General features: G+C 32.3%; 1 non-coding gene across 1 annotated transcript; it reads right to left on the bottom strand.

The window, feature by feature from the left end:
* Positions 1-9,142: 9,142 nt before the first annotated feature.
* TRNAL-UAG (transfer RNA leucine (anticodon UAG)) lies at positions 9,143-9,222 on the bottom strand. The gene has a single exon. It is a non-coding gene; the product is annotated as a tRNA-Leu (tRNA).
* Positions 9,223-15,000: the final 5,778 nt, after the last annotated feature.

Here is a 15,000-nt window from a genome sequence, read left to right on the forward strand (position 1 = left end):
ACATTTGGAATTACACAAAAAAGATTTTTCATCGGAAAGAGGTCTACGAAGACTTTTGGGAAAACGTCGACGTTTGCTGGCTTATTTGGCAAAGAAAAATAGAGTACGTTATAAGAAATTAATCGGTCAGTTGAATATTCGGGAGCAGTAATTTAATCGTTCAAATTTTTTTCTTGTTTTATTATTTTTTTAGTAGTCTTATAGTAGTCTTAGATTTTTCATTTTGATGAGCCTCGCTTTGAGGAATTCATGGAATAATCCATTTTCATGGAATAATGAATTAAGGAAGAAAGGATATGAGTCTACCGCTTACAAGAAAAGATCTCATGATAGTCAATATGGGCCCTCAACACCCATCAATGCATGGTGTTCTTCGACTGATCGTTACTCTCGATGGTGAGGATGTTATTGATTGTGAACCCATATTAGGGTATTTACACAGAGGAATGGAAAAAATCGCGGAAAACCGAACTATTATACAATACTTACCTTATGTAACAAGGTGGGATTATTTAGCTACTATGTTTACAGAAGCAATAACAGTAAATGCACCAGAATTCTTGGAGAATATTCAAATACCACAAAGAGCCAGCTATATTAGGGTAATTATGTTAGAATTAAGCCGGATAGCTTCTCACTTGCTATGGCTTGGACCTTTTATGGCGGATCTCGGCGCACAGACTCCTTTTTTCTATATTTTTAGAGAGAGAGAATTAATATATGATCTATTTGAAGCTGCTACAGGTATGCGAATGATGCACAATTACTTTCGCATCGGAGGAGTAGCCGCCGATCTACCTTATGGATGGATCGATAAATGTTTAGATTTCTGTGATTATTTTTTACGCGGAGTTGTTGAATATCAACAACTTATTACACAGAATCCAATTTTTTTAGAGCGAGTTGAAGGAGTAGGTTTTATTAGCGGAGAAGAAGCAGTAAATTGGGGCTTATCGGGACCGATGTTACGAGCTTCTGGAATACAATGGGATCTTCGTAAAGTAGATCCTTATGAGTCTTACAACCAATTTGATTGGAAAGTCCAATGGCAAAAAGAAGGGGATTCGTTAGCTCGCTATTTAGTACGAATTGGTGAAATGAGGGAATCCATCAAAATAATTCAACAAGCTGTAGAAAAAATTCCTGGAGGACCTTATGAAAATTTAGAAGTCCGACGCTTTAAGAAAGAAAATAATTCTGAATGGAATGATTTTGAGTATAAATTTCTTGGTAAAAAACCTTCGCCCAATTTTGAATTGTCAAGACAAGAGCTTTATGTAAGAGTAGAAGCCCCAAAAGGTGAATTAGGGATTTATCTAGTAGGAGATGATAGCCTTTTCCCCTGGAGATGGAAAATCCGTCCACCCGGGTTTATTAATTTGCAAATTCTTCCTCAGCTAGTTAAAAAAATGAAATTGGCTGATATCATGACGATATTAGGTAGTATAGATATCATTATGGGGGAAGTTGATCGTTGAAATGATAATAGATAGGGTAGAGGTAGAAACTATCAATTCTTTTTCGAAATTGGAATTATTAAAAGAAGTCTATGGACTGATATCGATTCTACCCATTTTGACCCTCCTTTTGGGAATAACAATAGAGGTACTCGTAATTGTGTGGTTAGAAAGAGAAATATCTGCGTCGATACAACAACGTATTGGTCCTGAATATGCTGGCCCCCTGGGCCTGCTTCAAGCTATAGCAGATGGGACTAAGCTACTTTTTAAAGAAGATATTCTGCCATCCCGAGGAGATATTTCTTTATTTAGCATTGGACCCTCTATAGCAGTCATATCAGTTTTATTAAGTTTTTTAGTTATCCCTTTGGGATATCATTTTGTTTTAGCCGATCTTAGTATTGGTGTTTTTTTATGGATTGCCATTTCAATGTATAGCTCCTATTGGTCTTCTTATGGCAGGATATAGCTCAAATAATAAATATTCTTTTTCAGGCGGTCTACGAGCTGCTGCTCAATCCATTAGTTATGAAATACCATTAACTTTTTGTGTGCTAGCAATATCTCTACGTGTGATTCGTTAAAATAGATCTTTTTCCTATAAAATCCATTAACTATTTATATTCCTTTTCTTATTTAGTATTTGGGTTGGTAAGTTAAACTAGATAGCTATATGAGTGAAACAAAACAGCTTATAAATTTGTAGTAAAAAGAAAAAATCTCATTTCCTACGTACAAGAAAAAAGTGGAAGTAAACATAAGCAGTGTAAACTCTTTATCCCAAGGTTGATATTTTTTAATTAGTCATCATATCTTGAAGCGGCCAAGAATAAAGGATTCACGATATGGAATTCCATTACTAGAATACTCCTAGTTATTACTATAACTTAATAATCCATAAGAAGAATCCACCAAAAGTTAGTGAAGGGTTAGGAACACTAAAGTACATAAAGGATAGTAATGGAAAATCTAAAACATTAGAGATTTTTGCCCATAAAAGGAATCATAATAAGGACTTGCAATTTGTAGAAATTATCAAGTAGTACTTTCTTCGGATTCCGATCCAGAGTATGTTCCCATTCACTTGTTAAGGAAATGGCTATCAAGAACGAATTAACCCTTTATCCATTTTTTCTTTTTAAATACCCCCTCCCTGGGGAAAGAAGAATAGTAAAAAAGATATGGAGTGCACTAGAAAAAATTTTCATTATTTCCTTCCTCTATCCATATTCATGCAGAATTGCTCATGAACTAATACCCAACTCTTTCCATTTATTAATTGAATTCCTATAACAAGTAACAAGTGTTTTATTCCAAGATTAAGTTATTACTGAACAAAGAAAAATTTTCATTATATTATAAAGGATGAGATCAATTCGGAAGCGCTTTTTCTTATTCTAGCAGACGGAATTCCTTTGGTCTAATTTAGGACTTTCAAATCTATTTTATTTTATCTAATTCTATCTACGCCCCCGGGGCTAGGAACAAAACAGTCCTTTCCTTTTTCTGATCATAGAGAAGCCGTATGAAGCTAAGGTTTCATGTACGGTTTTGAAATAGCGGTGGGAACTGTGATGTTATCACCGACTATGATTATCTAACAGTTCAAGTACAGTTGATATAGTTGAAGCACAGTCAAAATACGGTTTTTTTGGATGGAATATTTGGCGTCAGCCTATAGGTTTTCTGGTTTTTTTAATTTCTTCTTTGGCAGAATGTGAAAGATTACCCTTTGATTTACCAGAAGCGGAGGAAGAATTAGTAGCAGGTTACCAAACTGAATATTCCGGTATCAAATATGGTTTATTTTATCTTGTTTCTTACCTAAATTTATTAGTTTCTTCTTTATTTGTAACAGTTCTCTACTTGGGCGGGTGGAATTTATCTATTCCCTATATATCCTTTTTTGATTTTTTCCAAATGAATAAAGCAGTTGGAATTTTGGAAATGACAATGGGTATATTTATTACATTAACTAAAGCTTATTTATTTCTCTTCATTTCTATCACAATAAGATGGACTTTACCGAGGATGAGAATGGATCAGTTATTAAATCTTGGATGGAAATTTCTTTTACCTATTTCCCTGGGCAATCTCTTATTAACAACCTCTTCTCAACTTGTTTCACTATAAATAAGATAATACAATAATAGTAAGAATATTTTCAACACAAAAGCTCTCTCAAACAAGAGAAAGAAACATATCTTTTTCATAGATATTTAGAATGAATATGTTCCCTATGGTAACTGGGTTCATGAGTTATGGTCAACAAACAATACGTGCTACAAGGTACATAGGTCAAAGTTTCATAACTACCTTATCCCACACAAATCGTTTACCTATAACGATTCACTACCCTTATGAAAAATCAATTACACCAGAGCGTTTCCGAGGGCGAATCCACTTTGAATTTGATAAATGTATTGCTTGTGAAGTATGTGTTCGCGTATGTCCGATAGATTTACCCGTTGTGGATTGGAGATTTGAAAAGGATATTAAAAGAAAACAATTGCTTAATTATAGTATTGATTTCGGAGTTTGTATATTTTGTGGCAATTGTGTTGAGTACTGTCCAACAAGCTGTTTATCAATGACTGAAGAATATGAACTTTCTACCTATGATCGTCATGAATTGAATTACAATCAAATTGCTTTAAGTCGGTTACCAATCTCCATAATGGGAGATTACACAATTCAAACAATTAGGAATTCGTCTGAAAGTAAAATAAACAAAGAAAAATCTTCGAATTCAAGAACGATTACTGATTACTAAACTTTGATTTTGTCTTTCTGTTATAAAAATCTAATAATTCTTTATTAAACTTTAAAATTAAACTATAAAGAAAAACGAAAAACTACTGCTTATTGGAAATTATTTCTTATTTTAAATCAGACTAGATTTTCGTGATATAATATAATTTATAACTATAAGTTTATACACAAAAAAATACCCTAATCCTTTTTTCCTTCCTTGAATCCTTTAGTTTTAGTCAGTTCATGAAAAATTTTATACTATTAATTTCTTTTTATCCATAATGGATTTACCTGGACCAATACATGAGATTCTTATGCTATTTGGGGGATTTGTTCTTCTACTAGGGGGTCTAGGAGTAGTATTACTTACCAACCCCATTTATTCTGCCTTTTCGCTGGGATTAGTTCTTGTTTGTATATCCTTATTCTATTTTTTATTAAATTCCTACTTTGTAGCTGTCGCACAACTTCTTATTTATGTGGGAGCCATAAATGTCTTGATCATATTCGCTGTAATGTTCGTAAATGGCTCAGAATGGTCTAAAGATAAGAATTATTGGACTATTGGAGATGGGTTCACTTCACTCGTTTGTATAACTATTGTTTTTTCACTAATGACTACTATCCCAGATACGTCGTGGTATGGAATTCTTTGGACTACAAGATCAAACCAAATAGTAGAACAGGGTCTCATAAATAATGTTCAACAAATTGGAATTCATTTAGCAACCGATTTTTATCTTCCGTTTGAACTCATTTCCATAATTCTTCTAGTTTCTTTAATAGGTGCAATTACTATGGCTCGGCAATAAGAAAACTTAGAAAAAGTACAAATTATAAGAATTGCAAATCTAAAATAAATAACTAAAGAATCACAATTTTGATTTAGTAAAATCCATCTACTGCCAACAAATACCTCCTTTTTTTTTTTTTTTTTTTTCTTTTGTTGTGTAATTGTTCTATTGTAATTAATTGAATCGGTTCAATTCTTGCCCTCATATTGAAATGAATCGAGATTGATAAGGAGTTAGTTAATGATGTTTGAGCATGTACTTTTTTTGAGTGTCTATTTATTTTCGATTGGTATCTATGGATTGATCACAAGCCGAAACATGGTTAGAGCTCTAATATGTCTTGAACTTATACTGAATTCAATTAATCTAAATCTCGTAACATTTTCTGATCTATTTGATAGTCGCCAATTAAAAGGAGATATTTTCGCAATTTTTGTTATAGCCCTTGCAGCTGCTGAAGCCGCTATTGGACTATCCATTCTTTCTTCCATCCATCGTAATAGGAAATCCACTCGTATCAATCAATCTAATTTATTGAATAATTAGACTTTTGAATAATTAGACATAGAATCCTCTAAACAAAGGCGCACATATTAAAATAAATAGAAATCAATACTATTTTCTTAGTATTATTTGAGAATATCCATTTTTTTTAGTAGATTATTGCATAGTATTCTTTTTCACTTAAATGAATTTTTGTATTTGTAATTCATTGATATTGCAATTTGAATATTGCAATAATTTATATTGAAAAGACGATAGCCAATTTATTGGCTAATTCGAATTCGTCTGTACAATTCGTAAAATTCTTTCTTATTTCTTATTTATTGTTGAAATCCAAAATTAAAGTCTCTTGGCTCTCTTCACGCTTTCTCACAAACAGATTAAAAAATAGATTTTTTTTTTTGAAGTTTGGATAAACCATTGCTTCGTCTGGTGTCTACAATACATATGACTCATTATAGTACTAATTTCATTTTTACCAGATCGAAAAATTTTATGTTGAAAAGAAAAATTTATAGATCCAATGTCACATTCCGTAAAAATTTACGATACATGTATAGGATGCACTCAATGTGTACGAGCTTGTCCAACAGATGTATTAGAAATGATACCCTGGGATGGATGTAAAGCCAAGCAAATTGCTTCCGCGCCGAGAACCGAAGATTGTGTGGGTTGTAAGAGATGTGAATCTGCCTGCCCGACAGATTTTTTAAGTGTCCGCGTTTATTTAGGGCCTGAAACAACACGTAGCATGGCTCTATCTTATTGATACGTTACAAAAAACTTCACTCGAATCGTCTGATTCCTCTTTACCGAAGAAGCCTGTGCTCGAAATAATCGAGCACGGGCTTTTCTGGTCAAAACGTATCTTGTCTTTATCACTTTATCATGAGTTATTTTCCTTGGTTAACAATACTTGTTGTTTTGCCGATATTTGCAGGTTCATTAATTTTCTTTTTACCTCATAAGGGAAACAAAGTCGTTAGGTGGTATACTATATCTATTTGTTTATTAGAATTCCTTCTAATGACTTATGCGTTCTGTTATCATTTCCAACTGGAGGATCCCTTAATCCAATTAAAGGAGGATTATAAATGGATAGATGTCTTCGATTTCCACTGGAGATTGGGAATCGATGGACTTTCATTAGGATCTATTTTATTGACAGGATTTATCACTACTTTAGCTACTTTAGCAGCTTGGCCAATTACACGGAATTCGCGATTATTCTATTTCCTGATGCTCGCAATGTATAGTGGTCAAATAGGATTATTTTCTTCGCGAGACCTTTTACTTTTTTTTATCATGTGGGAGTTAGAATTAATTCCTGTTTACTTACTTTTATCCATGTGGGGGGGGAAGAGGCGTCTATATTCAGCTACAAAGTTTATTTTGTATACTGCAGGCGGTTCCATTTTTTTCTTAATCGGAGTTCTGGGTATGGGCTTATATGGTTCCAACGAACCAGGATTAGATTTGGAAAGATTAATTAATCAATCATACCCTGCAACCTTGGAAATACTTTTATATTTTGGCTTCCTTATTGCTTATGCTGTCAAATTGCCGATTATACCCCTACATACGTGGTTACCAGATACCCATGGGGAAGCACATTATAGTACATGTATGCTTTTAGCGGGAATATTATTAAAGATGGGAGCATATGGATTGATTCGGATCAACATGGAATTGTTACCTCATGCTCATTATCTATTTTCGCCCTGGTTAGTAATAATAGGAGCGATCCAAATAATCTATGCAGCTTCAACTTCTCTTGGTCAACGAAATTTCAAAAAAAGAATAGCTTATTCCTCTGTATCTCACATGGGTTTCATAATTATAGGAATTGGTTCCATAACCAACATTGGACTCAATGGAGCTATTTTACAAATATTATCCCATGGATTTATTGGTGCTACACTTTTTTTCTTGGCAGGAACCGCTTCTGATAGAATGCGTCTTGTTTATCTCGAAGAACTGGGGGGAATATCTATCCCAATGCCTAAAATTTTTACCATGTTTAGTAGCTTTTCAATGGCTTCTCTTGCCTTACCAGGAATGAGTGGTTTTGTCGCAGAATTAGTAGTATTTTTTGGACTAATTACTAGTCCAAAATTTCTGTTAATGCCAAAAACACTAATTACTTTTGTAATGGCAATTGGAATGATATTAACTCCTATTTATTTATTATCTATGTTACGCCAGATGTTCTATGGATACAAGCTATTTAATGTTCCAAACGCAAATTTTGTGGATTCTGGACCACGAGAACTCTTTATTTTAATCTGTATCTTTTTACCAGTAATAGGAATTGGTATTTATCCAGATTTTGTTCTCTCCCTATCCGTTGACAGGGTAGAGGCTCTCTTATCCAATTATTATCCTAAATAGGTTTGCTTTTTTTTACTCGTCTGCTCTATTAATGCAGAAATAAGTAAAAAAGTATATAATGCAGAAATAAGTAAAAAAGTATAATTAGATCTATCTCGAATTTTTGAGAACCCTTTGATAAGGCGTTCAAGGGGTTCTCAAATAAAACATAAAAGTAAAAAGTAAAAACCTTCATTTCATGAAGGTTTTATTTTATGTAATCATTTAGGTGTTAATGTAAACGAACCATAACTATGTAAGCCTATTCCTAATAGATTTATACCAAAATAACAAATCCAATTATAAGAAATCCTATCAAAGCTATAAGTGCAGAATTCGTACCCTTCCAATTTGGATTTGTTCTACTATGTAAATAAATTGCGAATATGGTCCAAGTAATAAATGCCCAAGTTTCCTTAGGATCCCAATTCCAATAGGATCCCCAGGCCTCATTAGCCCATACTGCTCCACAAAGAATACCTACGGTTAAAAGGGTAAATCCTAGGCTAATGACACGATAACTCCAAGAATCCAAACGCTCCGTTAATTGATATTTGTAATAATTTGGAAATGAAGGGACAGAGGTTCTTTTTAAAGCACTTCTTTTTGCATAAAAATATTTAATATCACTAAAGAAAAATGTTTTATTTAAACATTTTTTTTCTTTTTAGAAAAGAAATGGAAATTATTTCGAAATCTAATGATTAGAATAGCGGCAGATAATAAGGATCGCGCACAAAAGAGTTGCATAGCTTAATAACATCATACTGACATGCATCATTAACCACTGAGATTGTAGAGCAGGTACTAGTATCGTGGATTGATGCATTTCAGTTAAAAGACCCGATGTGGCAAAGCCTTGCGTTAAAATAGTACTTGGCGTAGTTATTGTGCTTAAATCATTTTTAGAGTTCTGTATTTTAGGAATGGTATGAAGAATATACAGGGCCCATGAAAGGAAGATCAATGACTCATATAAATTACTTAATGGAAAATGTCCCGAGGAAGCCCAACGAGAAAACTAAGAATCCTGTTATAGAGAAAAAAGTAACTATCATTCCTTTTTCTGACGAATCGCGTAATCCTCCAAGTTCACGAACTAATAAGGTTATAAAATGAATCGTAATCACAATTGAAATCGTGAGAAAGAGATATGAGTTAGTATATGTTCTAAAGTTGCAAATAGCATAAGGGGAAGGTCCCATTACAAAATTGTAAATTTCGAATGGATTTCTAATCTATTGTATTCTTTTTCAAGAATGCCGCCACTCGGATTCGAACCGAGATGCTTGAGCACTGCTTCCTAAGAGCAGCGTGTCTACCAATTTCACCATGGCGGCTAACTTCAAATAATAGGTAACTTAAAAGAATAATAGCTATTATCTTGGGAATCGTCGATATTGGGAAAGTCCATAAAATTTAGGAACATTAGAGTTTTCATTAAAATAGACTTCGTTTGGTAGTATCGTTTCCATTTTTTTTTTTTACAATAAACTCTTGCTTTGCCCAATAGAACACAAACACTGCTTGAAAGAGTTGGAACTCTTTTTTCTAACTTGCAATTATAGAACTAATTTTTTTCTAATTAATTTCCCCTTTACATTTGAAAATTCTTTCAATACAATGAAAAAAATCCAAAAGGGTTTCTATTTAATGATGAAATTAAAATAAAATGGATAAATAGAAAAGGCTTTTTGGATTTTTTAAAAATTTCTAGAATGAAAGTCTTTATGCTCTTATTAATAAGATTTACTAACCTTATGATTTTGGAGAAGATAGGTGGAAGTTGTAAGTCCTATTGTAAGAATACTCCACTTTTCATAATTTTCTAATAGAATATGAGGATTCCTATTAGGAAAATTATGAAAAGTTCATTGATAGGAAAAGAATACTTAGCACACAGTATACCAAACAAACTTTTTTTTTCTTGTATATATAAGATAAGAGGGGTTTTTTGTTCTAAGAATATTGTACCGAGTAATTCGACACATAAAGTACATTCAAAGAAGAATCCAAATTATTAAATAATTGGAATTCTTTTTTGATAAGTCAATTCATATTATTCCAAAATCTTATTATTTGTTTGTTGCCCAGAAAAACCCTTTGGTTTTGGATGCTCATTACCGCTCGAAATGATCTTGATTTTACTAAAGAATAAGATTGTACTATGGAAAAATAAGTCTTTTTCTTCCAAATATTTTTACGAATACGCTTTTTTGACATTGAAGTACGTTTTTTTGGAACTGCCATTCAAAAAGGAAATTACTTTTTTCTAGTTGTATGTGAAAGACATCTATTGCTGCAAATCAATCCTTCTTTCTTCTTTTTATTAGTATTTATACTTAGATACTGAAAGATACTTAAATTTTGAATTATTTTTTACTTCATTTTGTCTAATGCGGATAAGACAACAAGAATTTTTTAACATTTTTTCTTTATATATTTTATACTTTTTTTTTAATAATATAGAATATATAGAAGGGTTTCTCATTTAAATCTATTTATATCTATTTATATATCAAGTATACTCCATATATAGATATATGGTATGGAAGCCTATCCCCCATATAAGATAAGACGGGGGGATAAAAAGAAGGGAAAATGAAAATAGGTAATTAAGTTCAGAATGGTATTCCATAAAGGAAAGGAATTCCAATCAAAACAAAAAATACTGAGTCTCTTAAACAAGACATTCTAAAACTTAGGTAATTTATCGTCATTAGAATTTTAGTTCTATATGAAGTAAGGACTATTCGATAATTTCTTATAAACATAGTTTTCATTGGAATTCACTCAATCAGTTAATTATGGAACAAGAGAGCTGTTTCATCTTTGTTTTAAAGAAATATAAAAATGAATTATGAATAGAAAGTAAAATGATTCCACTTTTTTTTTTTATTTTTATAAATATCTTTATTTAGTTAATAAAATAACTTCGTTACCTAGTTATTTTATTAACTTTTTTAATTTAACCAACTAAACCCATTCTTAATTTTTAATTATTTCAATGAGATAAATTTTGGAAAAATTAAGAATTTCAGTATTTTTTCTTATTCTTTTTATTTATTCTTTCAGAAAGAGATAAGAATTGGTTTGGTGAATCGGAAACAATTTTATAGAAAAATTGAAGTAAAATTGAAGTAAAAATTGCAATTTCTTTTCTTATGGAACATACATATCAATATGCATGGGTAATCCCTCTTCTCCCACTTCCAGTTATTATGTCAATGGGATTTGGCCTTATTCTTATTCCGACAGCAACAAAAAATCTTCGTCGCATATGGCTTTTCCTAGTGTTTTACTCTTAAGTATAGCTATGGTATTCTCAGTTCAACTGTCTATTCAACAAATAAATGGAAGTTCGATCTATCAATATCTATGGTCTTGGACCGTCAATAATGATTTTTCTTTAGAATTTGGATACTTGATTGACCCACTTACTTCTATTATGTTAATACTAATTACTACTGTAGGAATCCTGGTTCTTATTTATAGTGATGGTTATATGTCTCACGATGAAGGATATTTGAGATTTTTTGTTTATATAAGTTTTTTCAATACTTCCATGTTGGATTGGTTACTAGCTCCAATTTGATACAAATTTATTATTTTTTGGAACTCGTGGGAATGTGTTCTTATTTATTGATAGGCTTTTGGTTTACACGACCAATCGCAGCGAGTGCTTGTCAAAAAGCTTTGTAACTAATCGTGTAGGGGATTTTGGTCTATTATTAGGAATTTTAGGTTTTTTTTGGATAACAGGTAGTTTAGAGTTTAGGGATTTGTTCAAATAGCTAATAACTGGATTCCTAATAATGGAATTAACTCTTTACTTACTACTTTGTGTGCTTTTTTATTATTCCTTGGTGCAGTTGCGAAATCCGCACAATTCCCTCTTCACGTATGGTTACCCGATGCTATGGAAGGGCCCACTCCTATTTCGGCTCTTATACACGCAGCAACTATGGTTGCTGCGGGAATTTTTCTTCTAGCTCGACTTCTTCCTCTTTTCATATCTTTACCTTTGATAATGAGTTTTATTTCTTTAGTAGGTACAATAACACTATTCTTAGGAGCTACTTTAGCTCTTGCTCAGAGAGATATTTAAAGAAGCTTAGCCTATTCTACAATGTCTCAATTGGGTTATATGATGTTAGCTCTAGGTATAGGTTCTTATCAAGCTGCTTTATTCCATTTGATCACTCATGCTTATTCAAAAGCTTTATTGTTCTTGGGATCCGGATCCGTTATTCATTCAATGGAACCTCTTGTTGGATATTCACCAGATAAAAGTCAAAATATGGTTCTTCATGGGCGGTTTAAGAAAATACATTCCAATCACAAGAACTACTTTTTTATGGGGTACACTTTCTCTTTGTGGTATTCACCTCTTGCTTGCTTCTGGTCCAAAGATGAAATCCTTAGTAATAGTTGGTTGTATTCGCCCTTTTTTGGAATAATAGCCTCCTTTACTGCAGGATTAACTGCCTTTTATATGTTTCGGATATATTTACTTACATTTGATGGGTATTTGCGTGTTCATTTTCAAAATTACAGTAGCACTAAAGAGAGTTCCTTGTATTCAATATCCTTATGGGGAAAAAGGATACCCAAAGGAGTGAATAGGGATTTCGTTTTATCAACAACGAAGAGTGGAGTTTCTTTTTTTTCACAAAATATACCAAAAATTCAAGGTAATACAAGAAATAGGATAGGATCCTTTACTACGTCTTTTGGGGCTAAAAAAAACTTTTGCCTATCCGCATGAAACGGGAAATACTATGTTATTTCCTCTTCTTATATTACTACTTTTCACTTTTGTTCATTGGATTCATAGGAATCTCTTTTGATAATGGAGGAATTGGTAATGGAATAGCAGAGTTAACCATATTATCAAAGTGGTTAACTCCCTCAATAAACTTTACCCAGGAAAGTTCTAATTCTTTTGTAAATTCATATGAATTTATTACTAATGCAATTTCTTCTGTAAGTCTAGCTATCTTTGGTTTATTCATAGCATATATCTTCTATGGATCCGCTTATTCTTTTTTCAGAATTTGGATTTAATAAACTCTTTTTACAAAGGAAATCCTAAAAAAGAATTTTTAGATCAAGTAAAAAAAAATATATACAGTTGGTCATATAATCGTGGTTATATAGATATTTTCTATACTAGGGTCTTTACCCTCGGTATAAGAGGGTTAACCGAACTCACGGAGTTTTTTGATAAGGGTGTTATTGATGGAATTACCAATGGAGTGGGTCTTGCTAGTTTTTGTATAGGAGAGGAAATTAAATATGTAGGGGGAGGTCGAATCTCGTCTTATTTATTCTTTTTTTTATGTTATGTATCTGTGTTTTTATTCTTTTTTCATTCTTAAGTTAAGGAATTTACAACAAGTCTCTTGCAAAAATAACTATCCTATCCCCTTTCTACAATCTCTCTATATCCTTGTTACATAAGGTAAGTATTGTATAATAGTTCGGTTTTCCGCGATTTTTTCCATTCCTCTGTGTAAATACCCTAATATGGGTTCACAATCAATAACATCCTCACCATCGAGAGTAACGATCAGTCGAAGAACACCATGCATTGATGGGTGTTGAGGGCCCATATTGACTATCATGAGATCTTTTCTTGTAAGCGGTAGACTCATATCCTTTCTTCCTTAATTCATTATTCCATGAAAATGGATTATTCCATGAATTCCTCAAAGCGAGGCTCATCAAAATGAAAAATCTAAGACTACTATAAGACTACTAAAAAAATAATAAAACAAGAAAAAAATTTGAACGATTAAATTACTGCTCCCGAATATTCAACTGACCGATTAATTTCTTATAACGTACTCTATTTTTCTTTGCCAAATAAGCCAGCAAACGTCGACGTTTTCCCAAAAGTCTTCGTAGACCTCTTTCCGATGAAAAATCTTTTTTGTGTAATTCCAAATGTGAAGCAAGTCTCCGTATCTTATTGGTGAAACTGAATACTTGAAATTCAACAGAACCCCTGTTTTCTTCTTTTTCTTCTTTAACCATAAATCCAAAAATTTTTCTACCTCCTTTCTTTTTCATGTATTTTTCTGATCAGGAAAAATACAAAATTATGTCAGTTATTTTGAAGTTATTCTAATCTCGTACACACACAAATTTGCAATTATTCATCTACTACTGGAATTTGGATTTATTTTATCGATGCAAATTGGATTTGGATAGAAGGGTACATTCTTTCTAATATTTTAGATAGAAGAAATGTTTCTTCTATCTAAAATATTAGAAAGAATTTTGCTGATTTATTTATTGCTATATGCAATTTATGGAATTGATACACCATTTAATTGATATCATTTAGCAAAATGAAACACAGCATATGCATCCATCTTTTGGCTCGAGAATTTCACGGGATAGAGATATGGTATAAGAAATAGACTATTAAGTAACTCTAAATGAATTGTGGATACATCTGTATCCTTAACATACTGAAACGATTGTCATTATTCGTATCAAACCAATAGCGATTCATACAAGCTAAATCTTCTAATCAATGGTGGGCCAATAATGAATTTTTTTGCATATGTATTAAGACGCTTGGCCTGATTTCGAAATTGTCCAGAGTTTTATATGTTGTTTTCATTGCAAAATGATGGGTCTCCTTCCATAACTTTCCAATTACGAGTACGAGAATTGAAAGACATGAAAATTCTCAATTCTCTACGGCGTCTAGTAGATAGAAACAAGAAAATCAGAAGAATCTTTCTCTCTATTCACTATCATTCCGCGTCTTCGACTTCTATTAGTTTCTTTTCTTCTTTAATGCAATAGCTATAGTTTGATATAAGAATCCATTTCTCAAAGTAATGGAAACCATTCTCTTATAGGAAATGGTTCGAAAATCGCTATTCCACCTTTTAGGTATCGTGAAAAGTGATACCTGTGAAGATCGTGCATTTCAGTCAAATTCAGATCCGTTTTTCGAGTCCATGATATAATATAACCAAATTGGATAGATCTTCCACCTGTTTAGCTAAGAAAGAATAGATACAGAGGTGGATAATAGATCGATATGAAGATCATGAGCTGCCCCATAATGAAATCGCCAGTAGTCGCGAATATCTCCT

The sequence above is a fragment of the Triticum urartu genome, unplaced genomic scaffold (assembly GCF_056163025.1).
Source record: "Triticum urartu cultivar PI428250 unplaced genomic scaffold, HENAU_Tu73 scaffold2, whole genome shotgun sequence".
In the NCBI taxonomy this organism is placed as follows: Eukaryota; Viridiplantae; Streptophyta; class Magnoliopsida; order Poales; family Poaceae; genus Triticum; species Triticum urartu.